Source organism: Scyliorhinus torazame, chromosome 5 (assembly GCF_047496885.1).
Source record: "Scyliorhinus torazame isolate Kashiwa2021f chromosome 5, sScyTor2.1, whole genome shotgun sequence".
In the NCBI taxonomy this organism is placed as follows: Eukaryota; Metazoa; Chordata; class Chondrichthyes; order Carcharhiniformes; family Scyliorhinidae; genus Scyliorhinus; species Scyliorhinus torazame.
This window is the reverse complement of record NC_092711.1, coordinates 72,306,499-72,313,210: the sequence shown is the minus strand read 5'-3', so window position 1 is coordinate 72,313,210 and position 6,712 is coordinate 72,306,499.

Below are 6,712 nucleotides of genomic sequence, written 5' to 3'. Positions count from 1 at the left end.
AAACTATGTACATAGTACAAAAGCCGTCACCCGCCCTTACAGGTCCCATCTTTAATAACCCCCTACTTTAAGCTAAACTACCCCCCCTCCCCCACCCCCACCTTCTGCTGATGATCAATTTTCCACGAAGAAGTCGACGAACGGGTGCCACCTCCGGGCGAACCCTAACATTGACCCTCTCAAGGCGAACTAGATTTTCTCCAAACAGAGGAAGCTAGCCATGTCCGATAGCCAGGACTCTGACTTCGGGGGCTTTGAGTCCCTCCAAGCTAATAATATCCGTTTCCGGGCAACCAGGGTAGCAAAGGGCAGAACGTCTGCCTCTTTCTCCTCCTGGATTCCTGGGTCTTCTGACATTCCGAAAATCGCCACCTCTGGACTCAATGCCACCCTTGTTTTAAACACCGTGGACATGACATCTGCAAACCCCTGCCAAAATACCCTAACCTTCAGACATGTCCAGAACATGTGGACATGGTTCGCTGGTCCTCCCGCACATTTTGTACACCTGTCTCCCACCCCCAAAAATCTGCTCATCCAGGCCCGACTGAATGAACTTGAATTGTATCAGGCTGAGCCTGGCACACGTTGTGGACGCGTTGACTCTACTCAACGCGTCCACCCACAGACCATCCTCTATCTCACCTCCCAGCTTCTCCTCCCACTTGCGCTTCAGCTCCTCGGTCTGCATCTCCTCTGACCCCATAAGTTCCTTGTAAATGTCAGAGACACTCCCTTCACCTACCCATCCTCTGGAAACTACCCTGTCCTGAATTCCCCTTAGCAGTAAGAGCAGGAAGGTTGACACCTCTTTACGTAGGAAGTCCCGCACCTGCAGATACCTGAATTTGTATACCCTCGCCAACCCAAACTTCTCCTCTAGTGCCCTCATACTTGGAAAGCTCCCTTCAATAAACATATCCCCCATCCTCTCAATCCCTGCTCTCCACCATATCCGGAACCCCCCATCCATACTTCCCAGGGCAAACCAGTGATTATTATAGATTGGGGACCAGACCGATGCTCCCTCTGCTCCCACATGTCTCCTCCATTGCCCACAGACTCTCAGGGCCGCCACCACCACGGGGCTGGTGGAGTATCGTGCCGACGGGAATGACAGAGGCACGGTTACCAATGCCCCCAGACTGGTGCCCTTGCATGAAGCCACCTCCATACGCTCCCATGCTGACCCCTCCCCCACCACCCACTTCCTGATCATGCCAATATTCGCCGCCCAGTAATAGTTACTAAAATTTGGCAGCGCCAGCCCGCCCTCTCCCCGACTCCGCTCAAGCATTACCTTCCTTACTCGCGGGGTCTTGCCAGTGATCACTTTGTTGACCCGTTTAAAAAAGGACCGCGGAATAAAAATGGGGAGACATTGAAACGCGAACAGGAATCTTGGGAGGACTGTCATCTTCACCGTCTGCACCCTCCCAGCCAGTGACGACGGAAGCGCGTCCCACTTTCGGAAATCATCCTTCATTTGGTCTACTCGCCGGGCCAAATTTAATTTATGCAGTCGGTCTCATTCCCGCGCCTCTTTGATGGTTAAGTACCTAAAGCTTCCCCCTACTAATCTAAACGACAGCTCCCCCAATCGCCTCTCCTGTCCCCTTGTCTGGACCACAAACATCTCACTTTTCCCCATATTTAACTTGTACCCCGAAAACCAGCTAAATTCCCCGAGAATCCTCATAATCTCTTCCATCCCCTCTATTGGGTCCGATACATACAGAAGCAGGTCGTCTGCTTAGAGTGCGACTCTGTGCTCGCCCCCCCCACCCCCCGCCCCCCCCTCCCGGACCAGCCCCTTCCAGCCCCTTGAGGCTTTCAGAGCAATCGCCAGTGGCTCTTTTGCCAGCGCAAACAACAGTGGGGAAAGGGGGCATCTCTGTCTCGCCCCTCTGTGCAGACTAAAATAGTCCGATGTTGTCCTATTCATCCATACACTTGCCACAGGAGCCTTATACAGCAACCTGACCCAGTCAATAAAACCCCGCCCAAATCCGAACCGTCCCAGTACCTCCCACAGATAATCCCATCAAAGATTACCCGATCAAAGACCTTTTCTACATCCATTGCGATCACTACCTCCAACTCCCTACCTTCCGAGGGAATCATGATCACGTTTAACAACCTTCCTACATTGGCCAGCAACTGCCTACCCTTAACAAACCTCGTCTGGTCCTCCCCAATAACGTCAGGAACTCAATCCCCAATCCTGGAGGACAAAATTTTGGCCAGCAATTTGGCATCTACATTCAACAGGGAGATCGGCCGATAGGATCCACACAGCTCCGGGTTCTTGACCCGCTTAAGGATCAGCGAAATCGTGGCCTGTGACAACGTCGGGGGCAGCACCCCTCTTTCCTTTGTCTCATTGAACATCCTCAACAACACCGGCCCCAATATCCCAGATAACCTTTTATAAACCTCCATTGGGTACCCGTCCGGCCCCGGGGCTTTACCCGACTGCATGGCCTTCAAGCCCTCCACTATCTCTTCCAGCCCGATCGGGGCCCCCAGCCCTTCTTCCACCTCCCCGTCCACCTTTGGGAAATTCAGCCCCTCCAAGAAGTGCCTCATCCCCTCCGTCCCAGCTGGGGGTTCTGACCTATACAGCCTACTGTAGAAATCCCTAAATGCCTTATTCACCCCTGCTGAATCTCCAACCAGGTTCCCATCTCCGTCATTTACTTTCCCTATCACCCTGGCTGCCTCCCTCTTTCTAAGCTGCTGTGCACGCATTCTACTGGCCTTCTCTCCATACTCATAGATCGCCCCCTCGCCTTTCTCAGCTGCTCCACGCCCTCCCTGTGGTTAACAAGCCAGACTCCGATGTAGCCTCCGCCATTCCCTTAAAAGCCCTGCCTCTGGGGTCTCCGCATACCTCCTATTGATCTGTAGTATCTCCTTTACCAGTCGGCCCGTCTCTGCCCTGTCCACCTTCTCCCTCTGGGCCCGTAACAAGATCAGTTCCCCTCTGACCACTGCCTTCATTGCTTCCTAGACCATCGCTGCTAAAATTTCCCCCGTGTTGTTGACCTGCAGGTAATTCTGAATACATTCCCTCAGCCGCTCGCACACCCCTTCGTCGGCCAAAAGTCCCACATCCAACCTCCAGTGCGGGCTCTGGTTACTGTCTTTACTAACCTGCAGGTCAACCCAGTGCGGAGCATGGTCTGAGATTGTGATCACCGAGTACCCCATGTCCACCACCCATGTCAATAAGGCCCTACTCACCTACTCAAAAACAAAGAAGTCAATCCGGGAGTACACTCTGTGCACGTGTGAGTAGAAGGAGAACTCCTTCACTCTAGGCTGCTGAAATCTCCATGGATCCAACCCCCCCCCCCCCCCCCCCCAAATCTGCTCCATGAACCCTTTTAGTTCCTTTGCCATTGCTGGCACCCTGCCCGTTTTCGAGCTTGACCGGTCCAAGTCAGGGTCAATAACTATGTTGAAGTCCCCTCCCATGACCAACTTTGCGAGTCCAGGTCCGGTATCTTCCCCAGCATCCTCTTTATAAACTTCACATCATCCCAATTTGGCACGTACATATTTACTAATACCACCTGCACCCCCTCCAGTTTCCCACGGACCATAATGTACCGACCTCCCACATCTGAGACTATTCTACCCGCCTCAAACACCAACCGCTTATTGATCAGGAGCGCGACCCCTCCAGTCTCTGAGTCTAGTCCCGAGTGAAAGACCTGGTTGACCCAGCCTTTCCTCAATCTAATCTGATCAGTTACTCTAAGGTGCATCTCCCGCAACATTACCACATCCACCTTCAGTCCCCTAAGATGCGCGAACACACATGCCCTCTTGACCAGCCCATTTAACCCTCGAACATTCCAGGTGATCAACCTAGTTGGGGGGCTCATTGCCTCCCCCTTTCACCGATCAGCCATCCCCTTTTTTGGGCCCACCTGCAGCCCATGCTACACGCCTCCACCAGCCCGCCCCCAGACAGCCTCCGCCCCCAACCTCCCTTAGCCCAAATCCCTCCTTCGTCAGCAGAACATTCACCCCCTCCCTCCCCCTAGTAACCACACTCTGTAACCTAAACCCTTTAATAAACTGAACATACGCACACCCACCACTGCGCTTTCATGAGCAAACCCGCCCAGCTCGCTTGGTGGCCCCATCCCTGGTGCTGGATAGTCTCCCACCTATTGTTCCCTCCCCACGCTCCCCTTGCTCATACAAACAAACTCCAATGTCATACAATCCCCACACAATTGCCCAACAAAAAACACCAAAATCTAAACAAGCATACCTCCATCCCCAACAGTGCAAATGAAAACCTTAACTCACTCAGCTCTACCGCTGGTCCCAAATCAATGCAAAATGCATTACAAACAGCTTCCAGAAAACGAGAAACAAGAAACTTTTTTTTAAAAGAAGAACAGAAAAGCCAAAAAAAAACATGAACATTGCAGCAAAGTTCAAAAGTTCTCAGTCCACCACCAGTCCTTTCCTTTTCGCGAAGTCCAGCGCGTCCTCGGGCCACTCAAAATAAAAGTGCTGCTCCTCGTGACCCGAAGTCGGGCCGGATACAACAGTTTGAATTTCACCTTTTTCTTAAAAAGGATCGACCTGATCTGGTTGAAGCCTGCTCTTCTCCTGGCCACCTCCACACTCAGGTCCTGATAGATCCGCAGGATACTGTTGTCCCACTTACAGCTCCGTGTCTGCTTGGCTCACTGTAGAATGCGCTCCTTATCCAAGCACCTATGGTATCTCACCACCATTGCCCTCTGGGGGTCTCCCATTCATGACTTCCTCGCGAGCGCTCTGTGAGCCCTGTCCACCTGAAAATGAAAATGAAAATTGCTTATTGTCACAAGTAGGCTTCAAATGAAGTTACTATGAAAAGCCCCTAGTCGCCACATTCCGGTGCCTGGTCGGGGAGGCTGGTATGGGAATTGAATCGTGCTGCTGGCCTGCCTTGGTCTGCTGTAAAAGCCAGCGATTTAGCCCAGTGTGCTAAACCTCCAAGGGTCGGGGGAATGTCCCATCCCCCAGCAGCTTCTCAAACATGTCCGCGATGTATGCCCCAGCGTCCGCGATGTATGCCCCAGCATCCGCTCCTTCAGACCCCTCCGGGAGCCCAACAATTCTCAATTTCTGCAGGCGAGACCTATTCTCTTGGTCCTCCACCTTCTCCAGGGGCTGCTTCTGCTGGTCTCTCAGCATCCCCACCTCCAACTCCACCGCAATTTGATGTTCCTCCTGTTCAGCCAGTGCCTTCTCTACCTTCTGGATCGCCCAATCTTGGGCGTCCAATCTAAGCTCCAGCCGCTCAATTGACTCTTTTATTGGGTCCAAGCAGTCCAGTTTCTGCTTAGCAAAGCCTTCCTGAATAACTTGCATCAGCTGCTCCAGAGACTGCTGGGTCGACAAACCAGAGGTCCGGTCCTCCACCGTGCTGTCTCCTGCTGCAGCTTCAGCCCAAGCCTTCTCTGTCTTTCTGTTTCTGCCTTGACGAGCACGTCTAGTCCTTCTCTCCATTCACCAATGTGGGAATTCAGTACACAATTGCCTCTGTCATCAGTTTTACAATTCAAGTCCGGTAGAAAATTGGGGGTAAAGGTCCAAAATGCTGACTCGAGTGGAAGCCAGCAAATGTGTGACTTACTCCTTCATAGCCGCCACCAGAAGTCCTCTTCTTCCCGCTGTTACCAGACTCCTAACCAACCCTCTTATGGACTGACCTCATTGACACTACACCTCCGTATGCTTCACCCGATGCCGCTGCTTACATAGTTACATTGTGTGCCTTGTGTTGCCCTATTATGTATTTTCTTTTATTCCCATTTCTTTTCATGTACTTAATGATCTGTTGAGCTGCTCGCAGAAAAATACTTTTCATTGTATCTCGGTACACATGACAATAAACAAATCCAATCCAATCCAATCCAATGATCAGTTGAATCCTCGTCCACACACAGAACACGTGTACAGTCTTTCCTTGCTGTCAATGGTGTGATGTTCTTTCAGGCTGTGAAACTGGTTAAATCTCCTTCCACAGTTAGTTCACTGGAACTTTCTCGCTCAGGTATGTGCTGTGTGTGTGTCGGTGCTTTTCCAGTCACACTGATATTTGAAATCTTTGCCCACAGACAGAACAAACACATTGAAAGTTTGTGCTTTTTAGGTCGTAATGAATTGAGTGACACCGTCAGATCTCAATATGATGATTGGTTCGAGTTGCCCAGCTTCAATGGGCACTAGGACCCGGCTGGGAACAGAAACCTTCAGGGCCCGCCCAGGGCCTTCAGGGTCCTGTTGCGTCACCAAGACGCCAGCGCATGCGCTCTGTTTCCCCAAGATGGCGGCTGTGAACCAGGGCCTGGTCCCGGGAGAGAGAGCTGACCGGCGGTGACGTGATCTGAGGATCACCACACCTCAGGCAAGGGGCCAGGTTGGGAAGGCGGTGCCTTCAGGAATAACTGGGAAGGTGATGTTTGGTCAGTTGCTGCAGTCTGTGTAGTGAAGGTGCTGTCACAGTGGTGTGAGGTGAGGAAGTACAGGATTATCACCCAGCAATGCTCAATTAAGGGGAATATAAATCCAGCTCAGGCTGCTTTCAGATTGGAAAGGGAGCTAAAGTGTGTCCTCAGAGCTGGTGAATGTTGGGGCTTTGGCACTTTCTCTATAGACTGAGGGCTGAGCGGTAACAGGCCTGGGTTACCGGCCG